At 41.1% G+C, this 20,245-nt stretch overlaps 1 protein-coding gene and 1 long non-coding RNA gene across 5 annotated transcripts in view; one reads left to right on the top strand and one right to left on the bottom strand.

The window, feature by feature from the left end:
• LOC139513010 (sugar phosphate exchanger 3-like) overlaps positions 1-20,245 on the bottom strand; it is a 55,026-nt gene that overhangs the window by 15,403 nt on the left and 19,378 nt on the right. The window lies entirely within an intron of this gene.
• On the top strand, positions 10,110-11,628 carry LOC139510686 (uncharacterized). The gene is made up of 2 exons (XR_011661958.1): positions 10,110-10,280; positions 11,392-11,628. It is a non-coding gene; the product is annotated as an uncharacterized lncRNA (long non-coding RNA).

Here is a 20,245-nt window from a genome sequence, read left to right as displayed (position 1 = left end):
GATATGGAAAATACGTAAATGGACAACTTTGAACCTCTGTGGTGGCCAGACGGGCCCGGATCCCAGAAAAATATTTAAGTGGGGAATAGCTTGGGTCAATACCTTTAAAATGAGCTAGGTCCGGTTCGGAACTTTGCCGTTGGTATATGCCGAAAAGTACCGAATGTATGCATATGGTTAATACGGAAAATTACGTTAAGGGGCACCTTTGAACCTCTGTGGTGGCCAGACGGGCCCGGATCCCAGAAAAATATTTAAGTGGGGAATAGCTTGGGTCAATACCTTTAAAATGAGCTAGGTCCGGTTCGGAACTTTGCCGTAGGGATATGTCGAGGAGTACCGAATGTGTGGTTGATATGGAAAATACGTAAATGGGCAACTTTGAACCTCTGTGGTGGCCAGACGGGCCCGGATCCCAGAAAAATATTTAAGTGGCAAATAGCTTGGATCAATACCTTTGAAATGAGCTAGGTCCGGTTCGGAACTTTGCCGTAGGGATATGTCGAGGAGTACCGAATGTGTGGTTAATACGGAAAATTACGTTAAGGGGCGCCTTTGAACCTCTGTGATGGCCAGATGGTCCCGGATCCCAGAAAAATATTAAAGTGGGGAATAGCTTGGGTCAGTACCTTTAAAATGAGCTAGGTCCGGTTCGGAACTTTGCCGTAGGGATATGTTGAGGAGTACCGAATGTGTGGTTGATATGGAAAATACGTAAATGGACAACTTTGAACCTCTGTGGTGGCCAGACGGGCCCGGATCCCAGAAAAATATTTAAGTGGGGAATAGCTTGGGTCAATACCTTTAAAATGAGCTAGGTCCGGTTCGGAACTTTGCCGTTGGTATATGCCGAAAAGTACCGAATGTATGCATATGGTTAATACGGAAAATTACGTTAAGGGGCACCTTTGAACCTCTGTGGTGGCCAGACGGGCCCGGATCCCAGAAAAATATTTAAGTGGGGAATAGCTTGGGTCAATACCTTTAAAATGAGCTAGGTCCGGTTCGGAACTTTGCCGTAGGGATATGTCGAGGAGTACCGAATGTGTGGTTGATATGGAAAATACGTAAATGGGCAACTTTGAACCTCTGTGGTGGCCAGACGGGCCCGGATCCCAGAAAAATATTTAAGTGGCAAATAGCTTGGATCAATACCTTTGAAATGAGCTAGGTCCGGTTCGGAACTTTGCCGTAGGGATATGTCGAGGAGTACCGAATGTGTGGTTAATACGGAAAATTACGTTAAGGGGCGCCTTTGAACCTCTGTGATGGCCAGATGGTCCCGGATCCCAGAAAAATATTAAAGTGGGGAATAGCTTGGGTCAGTACCTTTAAAATGAGCTAGGTCCGGTTCGGAACTTTGCCGTAGGGATATGTTGAGGAGTACCGAATGTGTGGTTGATATGGAAAATACGTAAATGGACAACTTTGAACCTCTGTGGTGGCCAGACGGGCCCGGATACCAGAAAAATATTTAAGTGGGGAATAGCTTGGGTCAATACCTTTAAAATGAGCTAGGTCCGGTTCGGAACTTTGCCGTTGGTATATGCCGAAAAGTACCGAATGTATGCATATGGTTAATACGGAAAATTACGTTAAGGGGCACCTTTGAACCTCTGTGGTGGCCAGACGGGCCCGGATCCCAGAAAAATATTTAAGTGGGGAATAGCTTGGGTCAATACCTTTAAAATGAGCTAGGTCCGGTTCGGAACTTTGCCGTAGGGATATGTCGAGGAGTACCGAATGTGTGGTTGATATGGAAAATACGTAAATGGGCAACTTTGAACCTCTGTGGTGGCCAGACGGGCCCGGATCCCAGAAAAATATTTAAGTGGCAAATAGCTTGGATCAATACCTTTGAAATGAGCTAGGTCCGGTTCGGAACTTTGCCGTAGGGATATGTCGAGGAGTACCGAATGTGTGGTTAATACGGAAAATTACGTTAAGGGGCGCCTTTGAACCTCTGTGATGGCCAGATGGTCCCGGATCCCAGAAAAATATTAAAGTGGGGAATAGCTTGGGTCAGTACCTTTAAAATGAGCTAGGTCCGGTTCGGAACTTTGCCGTAGGGATATGTTGAGGAGTACCGAATGTGTGGTTGATATGGAAAATACGTAAATGGACAACTTTGAACCTCTGTGGTGGCCAGACGGGCCCGGATACCAGAAAAATATTTAAGTGGGGAATAGCTTGGGTCAATACCTTTAAAATGAGCTAGGTCCGGTTCGGAACTTTGCCGTTGGTATATGCCGAAAAGTACCGAATGTATGCATATGGTTAATACGGAAAATTACGTTAAGGGGCACCTTTGAACCTCTGTGGTGGCCAGACGGGCCCGGATCCCAGAAAAATATTTAAGTGGGGAATAGCTTGGGTCAATACCTTTAAAATGAGCTAGGTCCGGTTCGGAACTTTGCCGTAGGGATATGTCGAGGAGTACCGAATGTGTGGTTGATATGGAAAATACGTAAATGGGCAACTTTGAACCTCTGTGGTGGCCAGACGGGCCCGGATCCCAGAAAAATATTTAAGTGGCAAATAGCTTGGATCAATACCTTTGAAATGAGCTAGGTCCGGTTCGGAACTTTGCCGTAGGGATATGTCGAGGAGTACCGAATGTGTGGTTAATACGGAAAATTACGTTAAGGGGCGCCTTTGAACCTCTGTGGTGGCCAGATGGTCCCGGATCCCAGAAAAATATTAAAGTGGGGAATAGCTTGGGTCAGTACCTTTAAAATGAGCTAGGTCCATTTCGGAACTTTGCCGTAGGGATATGTTGAGGAGTACCGAATGTGTGGTTGATATGGAAAATACGTAAATGGACAACTTTGAACCTCTGTGGTGGCCAGACGGGCCCGGATCCCAGAAAAATATTTAAGTGGGGAATAGCTTGGGTCAATACCTTTAAAATGAGCTAGGTCCGGTTCGGAACTTTGCCGTTGGTATATGCCGAAAAGTACCGAATGTATGCATATGGTTAATACGGAAAATTACGTTAAGGGGCACCTTTGAACCTCTGTGGTGGCCAGACGGGCCCGGATCCCAGAAAAATATTTAAGTGGGGAATAGCTTGGGTCAATACCTTTAAAATGAGCTAGGTCCGGTTCGGAACTTTGCCGTAGGGATATGTCGAGGAGTACCGAATGTGTGGTTGATATGGAAAATACGTAAATGGGCAACTTTGAACCTCTGTGGTGGCCAGACGGGCCCGGATCCCAGAAAAATATTTAAGTGGCAAATAGCTTGGATCAATACCTTTGAAATGAGCTAGGTCCGGTTCGGAACTTTGCCGTAGGGATATGTCGAGGAGTACCGAATGTGTGGTTAATACGGAAAATTACGTTAAGGGGCGCCTTTGAACCTCTGTGATGGCCAGATGGTCCCGGATCCCAGAAAAATATTAAAGTGGGGAATAGCTTGGGTCAGTACCTTTAAAATGAGCTAGGTCCGGTTCGGAACTTTGCCGTAGGGATATGTTGAGGAGTACCGAATGTGTGGTTGATATGGAAAATACGTAAATGGACAACTTTGAACCTCTGTGGTGGCCAGACGGGCCCGGATCCCAGAAAAATATTGAAGTGGGGAATAGCTTGGGTCAATACCTTTAAAATGAGCTAGGTCCGGTTCGGAACTTTGCCGTTGGTATATGCCGAAAAGTACCGAATGTATGCATATGGTTAATACGGAAAATTACGTTAAGGGGCACCTTTGAACCTCTGTGGTGGCCAGACGGGCCCGGATCCCAGAAAAATATTTAAGTGGGGAATAGCTTGGGTCAATACCTTTAAAATGAGCTAGGTCCGGTTCGGAACTTTGCCGTAGGGATATGTCGAGGAGTACCGAATGTGTGGTTGATATGGAAAATACGTAAATGGGCAACTTTGAACCTCTGTGGTGGCCAGACGGGCCCGGATCCCAGAAAAATATTTAAGTGGCAAATAGCTTGGATCAATACCTTTGAAATGAGCTAGGTCCGGTTCGGAACTTTGCCGTAGGGATATGTCGAGGAGTACCGAATGTGTGGTTAATACGGAAAATTACGTTAAGGGGCGCCTTTGAACCTCTGTGATGGCCAGATGGTCCCGGATCCCAGAAAAATATTAAAGTGGGGAATAGCTTGGGTCAGTACCTTTAAAATGAGCTAGGTCCATTTCGGAACTTTGCCGTAGGGATATGTTGAGGAGTACCGAATGTGTGGTTGATATGGAAAATACGTAAATGGACAACTTTGAACCTCTGTGGTGGCCAGACGGGCCCGGATCCCAGAAAAATATTTAAGTGGGGAATAGCTTGGGTCAATACCTTTAAAATGAGCTAGGTCCGGTTCGGAACTTTGCCGTTGGTATATGCCGAAAAGTACCGAATGTATGCATATGGTTAATACGGAAAATTACGTTAAGGGGCACCTTTGAACCTCTGTGGTGGCCAGACGGGCCCGGATCCCAGAAAAATATTTAAGTGGGGAATAGCTTGGGTCAATACCTTTAAAATGAGCTAGGTCCGGTTCGGAACTTTGCCGTAGGGATATGTCGAGGAGTACCGAATGTGTGGTTGATATGGAAAATACGTAAATGGGCAACTTTGAACCTCTGTGGTGGCCAGACGGGCCCGGATCCCAGAAAAATATTTAAGTGGCAAATAGCTTGGATCAATACCTTTGAAATGAGCTAGGTCCGGTTCGGAACTTTGCCGTAGGGATATGTCGAGGAGTACCGAATGTGTGGTTAATACGGAAAATTACGTTAAGGGGCGCCTTTGAACCTCTGTGATGGCCAGATGGTCCCGGATCCCAGAAAAATATTAAAGTGGGGAATAGCTTGGGTCAGTACCTTTAAAATGAGCTAGGTCCGGTTCGGAACTTTGCCGTAGGGATATGTTGAGGAGTACCGAATGTGTGGTTGATATGGAAAATACGTAAATGGACAACTTTGAACCTCTGTGGTGGCCAGACGGGCCCGGATCCCAGAAAAATATTTAAGTGGGGAATAGCTTGGGTCAATACCTTTAAAATGAGCTAGGTCCGGTTCGGAACTTTGCCGTTGGTATATGCCGAAAAGTACCGAATGTATGCATATGGTTAATACGGAAAATTACGTTAAGGGGCACCTTTGAACCTCTGTGGTGGCCAGACGGGCCCGGATCCCAGAAAAATATTTAAGTGGGGAATAGCTTGGGTCAATACCTTTAAAATGAGCTAGGTCCGGTTCGGAACTTTGCCGTAGGGATATGTCGAGGAGTACCGAATGTGTGGTTGATATGGAAAATACGTAAATGGGCAACTTTGAACCTCTGTGGTGGCCAGACGGGCCCGGATCCCAGAAAAATATTTAAGTGGCAAATAGCTTGGATCAATACCTTTGAAATGAGCTAGGTCCGGTTCGGAACTTTGCCGTAGGGATATGTCGAGGAGTACCGAATGTGTGGTTAATACGGAAAATTACGTTAAGGGGCGCCTTTGAACCTCTGTGATGGCCAGATGGTCCCGGATCCCAGAAAAATATTAAAGTGGGGAATAGCTTGGGTCAGTACCTTTAAAATGAGCTAGGTCCGGTTCGGAACTTTGCCGTTGGTATATGCCGAAAAGTACCGAATGTATGCATATGGTTAATACGGAAAATTACGTTAAGGGGCACCTTTGAACCTCTGTGGTGGCCAGACGGGCCCGGATCCCAGAAAAATATTTAAGTGGGGAATAGCTTGGGTCAATACCTTTAAAATGAGCTAGGTCCGGTTCGGAACTTTGCCGTAGGGATATGTCGAGGAGTACCGAATGTGTGGTTGATATGGAAAATACGTAAATGGGCAACTTTGAACCTCTGTGGTGGCCAGACGGGCCCGGATCCCAGAAAAATATTTAAGTGGCAAATAGCTTGGATCAATACCTTTGAAATGAGCTAGGTCCGGTTCGGAACTTTGCCGTAGGGATATGTCGAGGAGTACCGAATGTGTGGTTGATATGGAAAATACGTAAATGGACAACTTTGAACCTCTGTGGTGGCCAGACGGGCCCGGATCCCAGAAAAATATTTAAGTGGGGAATAGCTTGGGTCAATACCTTTAAAATGAGCTAGGTCCGGTTCGGAACTTTGCCGTTGGTATATGCCGAAAAGTACCGAATGTATGCATATGGTTAATACGGAAAATTACGTTAAGGGGCACCTTTGAACCTCTGTGGTGGCCAGACGGGCCCGGATCCCAGAAAAATATTTAAGTGGGGAATAGCTTGGGTCAATACCTTTAAAATGTGCTAGATCCGGTTCGGAACTTTGCCGTATGGATATGTCGAGGAGTACCGAATGTGTGGTTGATATGGAAAATACGTAAATGGGCAACTTTGAACCTCTGTGGTGGCCAGACGGGCCCGGATCCCAGAAAAATATTTAAGTGGCAAATAGCTTGGATCAATACCTTTGAAATGAGCTAGGTCCGGTTCGGAACTTTGCCGTAGGGATATGTCGAGGAGTACCGAATGTGTGGTTAATACGGAAAATTACGTTAAGGGGCACCTTTGAACATCTGTGGTGGCCAGATGGTCCCGGATCCCAGAAAAATATTTAAGTGGGGAATAGCTTGGGTCAATACCTTTAAAATGAGCTAGGTCCGGTTCGGAACTTTGCCGTAGGGATATGTCGAGGAGTACCGAATGTGTGGTTGATATGGAAAATACGTAAATGGGCAACTTTGAACCTCTGTGGTGGCCAGACGGGCCCGGATCTAAGAAAAATATTTAAGTGGCAAATAGCTTGGATCAATACCTTTGAAATGAGCTAGGTCCGGTTCGGAACTTTGCCGTAGGGATATGTCGAGGAGTACCGAATGTGTGGTTGATATGGAAAATACGTAAATGGGCAACTTTGAACCTCTGTGGTGGCCAGACGGGCCCGGATCCCAGAAAAATATTTAAGTGGCAAATAGCTTGGATCTATACCTTTGAAATGAGCTAGGTCCAGTTCGGAACTTTGCCGTAGGGATATGTCGAGGAGTACCGAATGTGTGGTTGATATGGAAAATACGTAAATTGGCAACTTTGAACCTCTGTGGTGGCCAAACGGGCCCGGATCCCAGAAAAATATTTAAGTAAGGAATAGCCTAGGTCAATACCTTTGAAATGAGCTTGGAAAGGTTCGAAAATTATCGTAAAGGTATTCTAAGGAATTCCGAATGTAAGATTGTTGAAGAATCTCAATAAATGCGTTGTGTTTTCTATATACGTTTAAATGTAGTGATAGGTAATGAATAATACAATAACATCACTTACTATAGCGTTATAGTTACAACGTTACCATAGCATAATGTTTGTACCTTGCGTATTTTCCGAAGTATGTAACGAAAAATTGTAAGAAAATGTAAGTTCAAAATATAGATAAAAGAAATTTAAATTGATGTCCACCTCAAATAAAATAATCTAGTTTCTTAACCTTAACTGATCACAACTAAAGTTTATCTCATAGTCCATTCATGGATTTTTCTTCTGCCGCCTACTGTAGCATCACTCAGCGGTAATTTTCTTTATGCGTTGTAAGTTCCTTTCTTGTATCTATTTGGCTTCTTGACTCTACCAGTTGAGGGTGTGTTCGTTCGTCTAGGTAGCAAGTTACTTTCTTTGAAATTTTCCTTAAGTGGGTTCATGAGCGATCTACTTTGTACGAGCCATTGTGATGTGTCTTCTGGTCTTCTTTTGGCAACGGTCGTGCCTGAAGGTATATCATCTGAACGGTCATGTTTCCATAGCAACTTTGCCGTGGACTTTCCTTTTTCGCTGTCTTCAATGACGTTTACCAGAGCTATAGATGTTGTCGGATGGTTGATGTTTCTATTGATTAGTCCTGATAACACACATCCGAACTTGACTGTACAACGATTGGTCCTTTTCCTCTTATAACTCTGTCTTCGATAATTTACCAGTAGTAGTCGGTGCCTATGAGTAAGTCAATTTCGAAACGTTCTGTACTTAAGTTTAAATGTGGAAAGTTCCTTGTAGTCTGTGAAATCCTGTTTTAAATCTGAACGGCAATCTCTGGAACAATGAGTGTGTCGATATGGACTATTTCTCCTGTGTCGGTCTGTAAATGTATTGTTGCAGTGTCTAAGTTGCGAACCTTCTGGGATAAATTTCAAATCACAGACAGATGAATGCTTACTTTTTCTGTAGGATTTATTTCTAATTTATCAGTTAATTTCTGAGTTATAAAATTGAAGAAGGCTGTGCTCCCTCGTCAAATAAGATGTTACTTTCTAGTTCTTGGTCGTTATTTACAACTGGTGCAGTTGTTGTTTTCGGGAGAATGTCGTGACTCTGATGTGATAGATACATTACTGTAGTCTCGTTTGGTGTTTCAACTACGTTGATTGCTGACTATTGTATTGTAGGCTGCGGTGTCATACCTGGAATTACCTCTTTTCCTTTACATATGCTAGTATGATGTATTCCGTTACACTTTTTGCATCGTTCAGTAGAGTGGCATGCGGCTACTTAGTGTGACCCTTTACAGTTAAAGCATAACTGTTTCTGTTTTACAATTTGATTTCTTATGTTTACGTCTGTTACTTCAGGGCACTCCGCCGGATAGTGCTCAGCTAAACAAAATATACATGTATGTGTATTTACCATCTTACGTGTGTCTTTGAATTCGCTCTTGTATGAATGTGATTGCGTACCCATAAAAAAGTGCAGTGGCGTACAATATGTCTGAATTCATGACTCCTTCACCAGCTTTAAGTATTTCAATCTCTTTAGTTATTGCTATTCGTAGATTTTTCAATATGAAGTTATATCTCCCGCGTTTTCTTGCAATAGATTTTCTCATGGCAATCGGTAACTTGTCAAAAAATAAAGCGAACCATACATCTCAGGTGTTTGACAAAGTGACTTTAATCCTCGCACATATGATTCAAGTTTGTCTCCGTAAGATCTCAAGCTAAATGCATCATTTGTCGGTGCGGGTAAGCTCATGAGTGATTTCATGTAAGCATTAAAAAATTCTGTGAGTTTCCAAATCTCTCTCTTAGCAAACAAACGGCTGTCTCATAATTCATTTGTAATTGGTGTGCGTAAGCGCAAATCCTGCTATGGTTTGGGCGGCGGTTCTTATAAGCTGGGCTTTCAGATAACTAAATTTCTGTATTGGTGTAAGGCTACTATTTTAGTGTATGGTACATTCGTAAAAGTCCCAAAATGTGCTCAACTGCAAAACATACCCGTCAAAATGTGGCTAATCTAATTAAAATAATCTATGATTTACATTACTAAATACATTTGGTAGTTGGGCTGGTGGTTGTATATACGAACAATCGTCCTGAGTATTGTATGATTGTAAAATCGGACCAATAAAGTTGCTTGATTGATTTCCGGTAGGATTTTCCTCCGATGGAATTCGTTTTCTAGTGTTTAGCATGTAAACGGCTGATGTGTTTGTATAAATAGCGTTTGATGTAGGTATATAGCATTCAGTGTTAGCGTTCATTGTTTACTTTCTTTTAAATTAGAATTATTGTTTGGGGATTTGATTGTTTGCTTAAGTTTTCGTATTTGCCTTAGTTTACTGTCTAAATCAAACATATACTCATCCGAGTCTGTAATTTCTTGTTCAATGTGATCCTCGTGTTGGATTTCTTTCATCTTCTCGTTTAAATCATGAATAATCTTCTTTTTCTGGGTTACGGCATACTCTATGCATGGCTTTGAATTCCTCCATTTTGACGTTTTCAGGAGTCTCTTTCAGCTCCTCGAATTTGATCCATAGCTTCGTCACTGCTGCTCTGTTGCCGACACGTATTGCCTTTAACGTCCGTCACGGCACCAAAAATGTTAAAAAATCTCAATAAATGCGTTGTGTGTTCTATATACGTTTAATCGTCATGATAGCTAATGAATAATACAATAACGTCACTCACTATAGCGTTATGGTAACAACGTTACCATAGCATAATGTTTGTATTTGTGTATTTTCTGACTTGATTATTATGAAAATATGTTAAGGCACAACTTTTAACCCCAATTGTGGTCAGGATTGCCATGATCCCAGAAAAATATTAAATCGGAACTTTGCCGTAAGGATATGCTAAGATGTTCCGAATATGTGGTTTGTAAGTTAAATACGTCATATGAATTTCGGAACCACTGTAATGCAGATGGCTCTGGATTATATAAAAAAAGTAGTGAATAGCCTGGGTTCATACCAGTGGTGTAGAATAGAGAATGCTGCAACACTTTCAATTTTAGTAATTAACAGTGAACGTGAAAGTAGGAAGGTGACAGTGAAAAAAGTGACGTCATATTAGTAAGTAAAAGTTATGACGTAACATTATACAGGTAAATAAGCATCATGGTGTAAAAGTTAAAGTAGTCTGATTTAAAACTGGTCATTAAGGTGTTTAAGGTTTTAGAGTAAGGTGTGTTAGGGTAAGGGGTGTTAGGGTTAGAATTTGAATAGGAGTACGGGGTGGTGTTTTTTAAATTGAAAAAAAACAGAATATAGGAATATTTTTATAAGTATTAGGATTATGAAGGCATCTTATAATCAATATTATTTCATTGATCTGAATACCTTTGACACAAAAGAAAAACAAAAAATGGAAGGACCTGCCAACAAGTGAGGTGAACCAAATTATTGACACTACAAGTGGGGATGAAATTATTTGTGATACGTACCTACTAATCTTGAAGTCAATAAAACGGGTAACAAGTAAGGTGTGGGCTTGTAGTGGGTTGTATTACGAAACAAGAACGTTGGAAGGACCGTTCATCAGAAGTACGACTGCCTATACCCTTATTAGACAGAAAACCGCGTAGTAGTACGTGTCCTTATTTTTCTTTTCACATCTAGTAAACATTAGATTAAAAAAATTACAAGTGGTGGTTAAGGGTGTAAAATTGAAGAAAAAATATTCATAAAAGACATATGTGTGTAAGTATTAAATAAACAATGGCATTAACAAACAAAAACATACCGGGTACGCCTAGATTGTCAGTTAATATACATGCTATACATAATAAAGAGGTTGCGCTAGATTTATAAAGACAATACCAACGGGTCATTTACAAATAACAGTAAACTAATTACATCGAATGGCAAAGGATTTGGGGTTAAAAGGATATAGTATAAACCCAAAAGACGTGTTGGTAAAGCTTATTGAAGACAAAACGCATCAAGTGTTACCCCATACAGAAGTGTTCACTAAAAATGAATTAATACTAAAAGCAAAGAAACGTGGTATACCTTATATAAATATCAAGATAAAGGAAAAAGGACTGCAACAAGACATAGCTAAGAAACCTGTTATTAAGATGAAAGATGGTAGAAAAGAACTACAGTGTTTATTGAACAATTTGTTAATTCATTTTAAGGCAAGTCGAAGTGCTTTACATACATTTGATTCGTAAAATTTCAGAAGACAACTTAAAGTAGGCATCGAAGGTGCTTCTAGTACAGTTGGTAAAAAAACCTTGCAACAGGTGACAGTGATTCCACTTTTAAGGTCAACTCAAGCATGGCAAGTTAGTATTACTGAATCAACCAACTAAGACACTGAACTAACAGTAATGATAGAAAAGGCAAAAGAAAGCATAGCAACTTGCATGCGTGATGGAAGTGAGTGAACGTTAGTCATATTGTAGAAGTACACCTTCATATGAATAAATTGTATCCCTGAAGTTTGAGTCTTACCTACGCCTTTCAGTAAAACTAGCACAGAAGAAGGCCATTATTAACGTGAGCTGTATTCTCACAATCACATCATGAATAGGTGGATCAGAAAAGTACATTTTACGAGTGAGTCAATACAAAAAATACAAAAAAGTACCCGTTAAAAATTCAAAAAACATCAGAAAGAATAGAACTCACACAAACACGTTGTATCTAACCAATGCTACTAAACATCATTACTGTTGGATAAAAAGTTTGTACTTGTTTGGCTTTATAAATATTTTGATATGAGCTTCACTGATGAGTCTTATGTAGACGAAACGCGCGTCTGCCGTACAAAATTATAATCCTGGTACTTTGATAACTTTTATCACATTTGTTAAGTCCCCAAGTGTCATCCCACAATGGTAAAGTGTTTTTGTCGAAGATGTTTCAATCATTGTTAAAGTGAGGACTTTTTAGACGAACATTTAATGTATTGTGATAAGATGGATGGAGTGAAAATCAACATTCCAGAAGAAGATACCATTACAATATCTTACAACATAGTACCAACGTAAAATGCGATTTCCTTATGTTATTTATGCTGACATTCAATGTAGCTCAGAACAGATAGACACTTGCCAACCTGACAAACTAAAAGCTTACACGGATGTTAACTAACAAAATACACCTTCTGGTTTTACTACCGTGTCCAGTATGCTCATAGGGAATATAAAGAAACAAAAGTGTACTCACTGGAAGACATTGTTCAGAGATTTGTGGCTTGTATGGAAGAGATAATGAAGGCGATTGCAGACATCTACATTGATAAAAGACCTGGTGATGATTGAAGAAGATCCCAATGTTTTACAGCGAGTTAAGATTGTCACATGTGCGATGATGAATTAGGTGAAGACAAAGTGCGTGATCACGAGCGTTCGACAGGTAAGTATCGTGGTGCAGCACATAAAAAAATGTAACTTAGACTGTCAATTACCGGTAAGAAATGATTTTCATTGATTCGTGTAAGTTTATGTTAAATTCGTCCGACACCTTATATATTTAGCTTATAATTTAAAGTTGAATCAATTTAAGGTATGAAAGTCGTGATTTAGGTAGAATAATGAATTTATGATAAATGATTAAAAATAAAATGTTTATCTTACGATTTCATGAAGGGTCATTACGACATGACGAAAACACAACTACTATCTGCTGACCGACTGAATAATAAACACATTAGTGTGGCTGACTATGTTCATGTACTACATGTGTTTACTATTTTTTTTTTTTTAAATTTGAAACAGTGTTGTTTCCAATGGTTGGTATTAACCAAAGTGCATCGTGTGTCAAAACTTTAACAATCAGTTTGGCTTAAAATTTTCATTGACCTGAACACTAACCTTAGAATCATAGCCAGCATCGTATTTGAAAAGTATTCCTTTAAACTGATGAACAACTCAATGTTTGAAAATACCATGGAAAACACACGTTAACGGGTGAATATAATATTAATGACTACTGATAAGCAACCGTTGAAACTAATAGCTACACCCAACTGTGACCAATTCGTGGTGTATAACGAGTCCATGGTAGTAGTAAACATAAGGAAAACCAAACTAAAGTTTAACAAGCCTGTGTACTAAGGAGCAATTATCTTAGACATTTCAAAGCTTTTAAATGTACGACATTCATTTGGACTTTGTGCGTAAACCAACGGGAACAAAGTTCGACAATTGTTTACCGACACTGATAGTTAAGCCTATTAAATTTAAACCAACGACTTTTACAAAGACATAACAAGATTGACACATCAAACTATTGTATGGACAACCCGTTTTCGAATTCCGACCAACGTCAACAAAAAAAAATATTGGTATGCATGTGGTGGTCAAATGATGGCTAACTTTGTATGGATTCTTACAAGATGTGTTAATATCGAATGGGTGATGGTCAACACACAAGGAAAGCTAAAGGAACGAAGAAACAAGTCAATTGACAGAACATTACATTTAACGATTGCAAGACGTTTTTGATGACATTTTAACCCTTCCATTATGAGACCTGGAACCCATTGGACGTGTTAGTTTACGACGACAACAAGCAAATCGTATTTTGATTCTTACGGACTTTAATTCCCCCTTACGTAATGGTAAATTCTTGAAACTTAAGATCTACTACATCACCGATGAACTTCAGATAAGAGCACCAGTGGTCTGTGGACACTTTTGTTTGTATTTGTCACAATTGTTGTCTGAAGGAGAACCTTGATGAAGTTGCGTTTCCAAGACAGACAAATTTGGACTTTATGGAAATTGAGAAATAAATAGGAGTCAATTGCTTGAAGAATTGAACATGAACAACAATCGTATCACTAACATTAAATCTTAGAATAATAATACGGATGCTGCAACAAAACGACGAGTCATGCGTCAATTGAAACACTATACGAAACCGTTAGAATTAAAATTACAATCCGCGTGTAACCAGATAAAGAGAGATATAAAACGGCTAGAGAAAGGATATGATACAGTCATTAAAGAACTCGAGAAAAAGTTAGATGAGTTTAAGACCACTCTGCACCAAGAACTCGAGGTAAATCAGATTAAAAACTCGACACATAAAACATTGATGAACTCTTGAAACTTTAGTTGTCAATAGAAGCTTAAGACCAAAACAAGGAAAATCAAGAGAGTCTGAGGATGTGTATTCTATCGAAACATGCTGGTGGGAGATTAAAATCCGTTAGTGGTTTATTATTTGGTAAAGACGTAGTCCAGATGTTTAAGCCTTCACCACATTAATACTCGCATAACGAAAGTATCCTTTATAATCTTGGGCAAACTGTCAAAGCCTATACTTGCTAAAAGGTTGGTACTGCAAATCTTATTGTTTAAATCAAGAGTTTAAGGACTTAGGTTACCCTTTTCATGGAACAAAGACCTCTTTTATCCACACCTGTTTTGTTTTCGCAAGACCTTTCCGATGCGGTTCAAATCCGGTGACGTCTTTTAAGTTAAGGTTCATAAAAAGAACTTTGTACTTTTTCGTCAGTAAAATCCTTGATGCGATACCTTTGGGCTTAAGTGTTTAACACTTGGGACACCAGTTAAGACTTTTCTCGGTCCACCTTTTTAAACATTCTTTTCTTTAAAGTTTAAAACTGTGTCCGTCCCCTACTTTAAATTTAACCTGTTTAAATGAAAGAAGGTTACCAAACAAGTTCCATACACTTTATATTCGTGTTCTTTTTTACTAGCATTATAAGAAGCCATCTTAATTTATCTATATTTGGAGGTGTTGTACCAGGAACATATATATACTGTTCCCAGGTTGTACTAATGAAAGATATTGGCCATTATAGGGATTCAAAGGTGTGCCTTAACGAACTTTTCATATTAACCACACATGCTTTCGGAAATCCTAGGCTTATCTCTACGGCAAAGTTCCGAACCAGACCTATCTCATTTTAAAGGTATTGACCCGAGCTATTCGCCACTTCAAAATTTTTCTAGGAACCGGCACTGTCTGGCCACCACAGAGGTTCAAAATTGTCCATTTACGTACATGTATTTTCTATATCAACAAAACATTCGGTATTCCTCGACATATCCCTACGGCAAAGTTCCGGACCGGACCTGGCTGATTTTAAAGGTACTGACCAAGGCTATTACCAACTTAAATATTTTCTGCGATCCGGGCCCGTCTGGCCACCACAGAGGTTCAAGGGTGCCCTTTAACGTCAATTTCCGTATTAACCACACATTCGGTACTTTTCGGCATATACCAACGCCAACGTTCCAAACCGGACCTATCTCATTTTAAAGGTATTGACCAAAGCTATTTGCCACTTAAATATTTTTCTGGGATCCGGGCCCGTCTGGCCACCACAGAGGTTCAAAGTTGTCCATTTACGTATTTTCCATATCAACCACACATTCGGTACTCCTCGACATATTCCTACGGCAAAGTTCCGAACCGGACCTAGCACATTTCAAAGGTATTGATTCAAGCTATTTGCCACTTAAATATTTTCTGGGATCCGGGCCCGTCTGGCCACCACAGAGGTTCAAAGGTGCCCCTTAACGTAATTTGCCGTATTAACCATATGCATACATTCGGTACTTTTCGGCATATACCAACGGCAAAGTTCCGAACCGGACCTAGCTCATTTTAAAGGTATTGACCCAAGCTATTCCCCACTTAAATATTTTTCTGGGATCCGGGCCCGTCTGGCCACCACAGAGGTTCAAAGTTGCCCATTTACGTATTTTCCATATCAACCACACATTCGGTACTCCTCGACATATTCCTACGGCAAAGTTCCGAACCGGACCTAGCTCATTTCAAAGGTATTGATTCAAGCTATTTGCCACTTAAATATTTTTCTGGGATCCGGGCCCGTCTGGCCACCACAGAGGTTCAAAGGTGCCCCTTAACGTAATTTGCCGTATTAACCATATGCATACATTCGGTACTTTTCGGCATATACCAACGGCAAAGTTCCGAACCGGACCTAGCTCATTTTAAAGGTATTGACCCAAGCTATTTCCCACTTAAATATTTTTCTGGGATCCGGGCCCGTCTGGCCACCACAGAGGTTCAAAGTTGCCCATTTACGTATTTTCCATATCAACCACACATTCGGTACTCCTCGACATATTCCTACGGCAAAGTTCCGAACCGGACCTAGCTCATTTCAAAGGTATTGATTCAAGCTATTTGCCACTTAAATATTTTTCTGGGATCAGGGCCCGTCTGGCCACCACAGAGGTTCAAAGGTGCCCCTTAACGTAATTTGCCGTATTAACCATATGCATACATTCGGTACTTTTCGGCATATACCAACGGCAAAGTTCCGAACCGGACCTAGCTCATTTTAAAGGTATTGACCCAAGCTATTCCCCACTTAAATATTTTTCTGGGATCCGGGCCCGTCTGGCCACCACAGAGGTTCAAAGTTGCCCATTTACGTATTTTCCATATCAACCACACATTCGGTACTCCTCGACATATTCCTACGGCAAAGTTCCGAACCGGACCTAGCTCATTTCAAAGGTATTGATTCAAGCTATTTGCCACTTAAATATTTTTCTGGGATCCGGGCCCGTCTGGCCACCACAGAGGTTCAAAGGTGCCCCTTAACGTAATTTGCCGTATTAACCATATGCATACATTCGGTACTTTTCGGCATATACCAACGGCAAAGTTCCGAACCGGACCTAGCTCATTTTAAAGGTATTGACCCAAGCTATTCCCCACTTAAATATTTTTCTGGGATCCGGGCCCGTCTGGCCACCACAGAGGTTCAAAGTTGCCCATTTACGTATTTTCCATATCAACCACACATTCGGTACTCCTCGACATATTCCTACGGCAAAGTTCCGAACCGGACCTAGCTCATTTCAAAGGTATTGATTCAAGCTATTTGCCACTTAAATATTTTTCTGGGATCCGGGCCCGTCTGGCCACCACAGAGGTTCAAAGGTGCCCCTTAACGTAATTTGCCGTATTAACCATATGCATACATTCGGTACTTTTCGGCATATACCAACGGCAAAGTTCCGAACCGGACCTAGCTCATTTTAAAGGTATTGACCCAAGCTATTCCCCACTTAAATATTTTTCTGGGATCCGGGCCCGTCTGGCCACCACAGTGGTTCAAAGTTGCCCATTTACGTATTTTCCATATCAACCACACATTCGGTACTCCTCGACATATTCCTACGGCAAAGTTCCGAACCGGACCTAGCTCATTTCAAAGGTATTGATTCAAGCTATTTGCCACTTAAATATTTTTCTGGGATCCGGGCCCGTCTGGCCACCACAGAGGTTCAAAGGTGCCCCTTAACGTAATTTGCCGTATTAACCATATGCATACATTCGGTACTTTTCGGCATATACCAACGGCAAAGTTCCGAACCGGACCTAGCTCATTTTAAAGGTATTGACCCAAGCTATTCCCCACTTAAATATTTTTCTGGGATCCGGGCCCGTCTGGCCACCACAGAGGTTCAAAGTTGCCCATTTACGTATTTTCCATATCAACCACACATTCGGTACTCCTCGACATATTCCTACGGCAAAGTTCCGAACCGGACCTAGCTCATTTCAAAGGTATTGATTCAAGCTATTTGCCACTTAAATATTTTTCTGGGATCCGGGCCCGTCTGGCCACCACAGAGGTTCAAAGGTGCCCCTTAACGTAATTTGCCGTATTAACCATATGCATACATTCGGTACTTTTCGGCATATACCAACGGCAAAGTTCCGAACCGGACCTAGCTCATTTTAAAGGTATTGACCCAAGCTATTCCCCACTTAAATATTTTTCTGGGATCCGGGCCCGTCTGGCCACCACAGAGGTTCAAAGTTGCCCATTTACGTATTTTCCATATCAACCACACATTCGGTACTCCTCGACATATTCCTACGGCAAAGTTCCGAACCGGACCTAGCTCATTTCAAAGGTATTGATTCAAGCTATTTGCCACTTAAATATTTTTCTGGGATCCGGGCCCGTCTGGCCACCACAGAGGTTCAAAGGTGCCCCTTAACGTAATTTGCCGTATTAACCATATGCATACATTCGGTACTTTTCGGCATATACCAACGGCAAAGTTCCGAACCGGACCTAGCTCATTTTAAAGGTATTGACCCAAGCTATTCCCCACTTAAATATTTTTCTGGGATCCGGGCCCGTCTGGCCACCACAGAGGTTCAAAGTTGCCCATTTACGTATTTTCCATATCAACCACACATTCGGTACTCCTCGACATATTCCTACGGCAAAGTTCCGAACCGGACCTAGCTCATTTCAAAGGTATTGATTCAAGCTATTTGCCACTTAAATATTTTTCTGGGATCCGGGCCCGTCTGGCCACCACAGAGGTTCAAAGGTGCCCCTTAACGTAATTTGCCGTATTAACCATATGCATACATTCGGTACTTTTCGGCATATACCAACGGCAAAGTTCCGAACCGGACCTAGCCCATTTTAAAGGTATTGACCCAAGCTATTTCCCACTTAAATATTTTTCTGGGATCCGGGCCCGTCTGGCCACCACAGAGGTTCAAAGTTGCCCATTTACGTATTTTCCATATCAACCACACATTCGGTACTCCTCGACATATTCCTACGGCAAAGTTCCGAACCGGACCTAGCTCATTTCAAAGGTATTGATTCAAGCTATTTGCCACTTAAATATTTTTTTGGGATCCGGGCCCGTCTGGCCACCACAGAGGTTCAAAGGTGCCCCTTAACGTAATTTGCCGTATTAACCATATGCATACATTCGGTACTTTTCGGCATATACCAACGGCAAAGTTCCGAACCGGACCTAGCTCATTTTAAAGGTATTGACCCAAGCTATTCCCCACTTAAATATTTTTCTGGGATCCGGGCCCGTCTGGCCACCACAGAGGTTCAAAGTTGCCCATTTACGTATTTTCCATATCAACCACACATTCGGTACTCCTCGACATATTCCTACGGCAAAGTTCCGAACCGGACCTAGCTCATTTCAAAGGTATTGATTCAAGCTATTTGCCACTTAAATATTTTTCTGGGATCCGGGCCCGTCTGGCCACCACAGAGGTTCAAAGGTGCCCCTTAACGTAATTTGCCGTATTAACCATATGCATACATTCGGTACTTTTCGGCATATACCAACGGCAAAGTTCCGAACCGGACCTAGCCCATTTTAAAGGTATTGACCCAAGCTATTCCCCACTTAAATATTTTTCTGGGATCCGGGCCCGTCTGGCCACCACAGAGGTCCAAAGTCGTCTTAGGGTGGTCACCGTCATTTAAGCAGTCTCTGGTAGGTGTTCACTATTAATTTCTTTTCTTTTTTGGCTTTCCATAAGTATTTTTATGTATGTTTCTATATGTTTCTGGAGTAATTGGATTTTGTTTCATATTTTATATATTAAATTACATCTTTGGTGAATCCTCTGTAATGTTTTATTGATAAAAATCTATATAACATAAAGACAAATATACAACTTGTATCAGGGTATATATTCGAGGACAACGAAAATTAATGACAGCTTGAAGGGGTCATAAAATGGTATATTTTCCCTCAGGCTTTATAGTGATTTTCAACTAATTTAAATATTGAACCGACGGCTAGCAGGCGGGTGGATATTGAATATCAATTATCGAATGTCAAATAAAGGACAGACCGCTTACATACATATTTAAAACGGAATGAAATGCTTTAGAAATTAGCAGAAACCGTGAAATTGTCGATTTCCGCTGTTAGATTGCATTTAACTAAGATTTAGCGATTTTTGGAACGTTTGTGCCTCATGCAGTTTTTTGGTTTTTAGACATATAGTCAACATTGGCTGCTGGAAAAAAGTGGCTGCTATCTTGATTGGCCGATGAAAGTGGCTGCCAGCTTGAGTCTGGTATTAAACTGACTGAAAGATTATGATTACATCATATGAACATCAGGCACAATCATTCCCGTTAGGGGTTTAGTATCATACCATCATAACATATATGAGAAGAACATAACCCGTGTCATGCCAACAACTGTTTTTAGAATGAATGTGTTTAGTTCCGATGCAAAGACCTTATCAGTGACTCAATATTAACGCCAAAATATGCA

This window comes from Mytilus edulis, chromosome 2 (genome assembly GCF_963676685.1).
Source record: "Mytilus edulis chromosome 2, xbMytEdul2.2, whole genome shotgun sequence".
Classification (NCBI taxonomy): Eukaryota; Metazoa; Mollusca; class Bivalvia; order Mytilida; family Mytilidae; genus Mytilus; species Mytilus edulis.
Note: the sequence above shows the minus strand (reverse complement) of the source record. Positions and strands in the feature narration are given on the sequence as shown.